The 592-nt window shown below is 41.7% G+C and overlaps 1 protein-coding gene across 1 annotated transcript in view; it reads left to right on the top strand.

Annotated features, from left to right (window-relative positions):
- The window catches only part of edar (ectodysplasin A receptor), a 26269-nt gene that overhangs the window by 14054 nt on the left and 11623 nt on the right, over positions 1 to 592 (top strand). The window lies entirely within an intron of this gene.

Genomic DNA, 592 nt, shown 5'->3' with positions numbered 1-592 from the left:
TGTGAGAGAGTGTGCGTGTGTGTGATGACATGACGCTCTGAGACCACGGGAAGCGGCAGGGCACATGCCAAAGAGTACAGTATATCAACTTGGTGAAATAAAAGACTGATTAAAAGAGCTGATTTATGAGCTGCCAGGAGTTTACAGCTCCATTAGGAAAGAGGAAAAACAGTTGATGAATAATCCAGAAAGAGTGCAAGAGGAAGACGGAGGTGGGGGTGATTGGAAGCGATAGAAAGTAAGAAAGACCTTTGGACAGAGAGCGGCCTCCATGTATCCACACTTCCCAGTGCAATACAGTACAGTTTGTTTACTGTGGTGGGAGAAGGCTTGAGAGAAATAAAGTTTGGGATAAACTGCTGTTCATGCAGATAATTTGCGTATATGAAATTTTACAGCTGGATCATACATCATTATTGTCAATAAAATGCAAAGCCAAAGCTACAACGTCCAAGCTGGACAGTATTTCTGGTGCTTTCTCCTCCGACCAAGTGTGTAATCTGTGGAAGAAAGTGATGTACCATTCATCCAAAGAAATAAAGAAAATTAAAGAAAGAGTTCATTTCGGGAAATACGCTTATTCACCTTCTTG

This window comes from Morone saxatilis, unplaced genomic scaffold, assembly GCF_004916995.1.
Source record: "Morone saxatilis isolate NCDOM2014 unplaced genomic scaffold, NCSU_SB_2.0 Contig5, whole genome shotgun sequence".
NCBI classification, from domain to species: Eukaryota; Metazoa; Chordata; class Actinopteri; family Moronidae; genus Morone; species Morone saxatilis.
The sequence above is the reverse complement of the archived record's forward strand: the minus strand, read 5'-3'. Positions and strand labels throughout refer to the sequence as shown.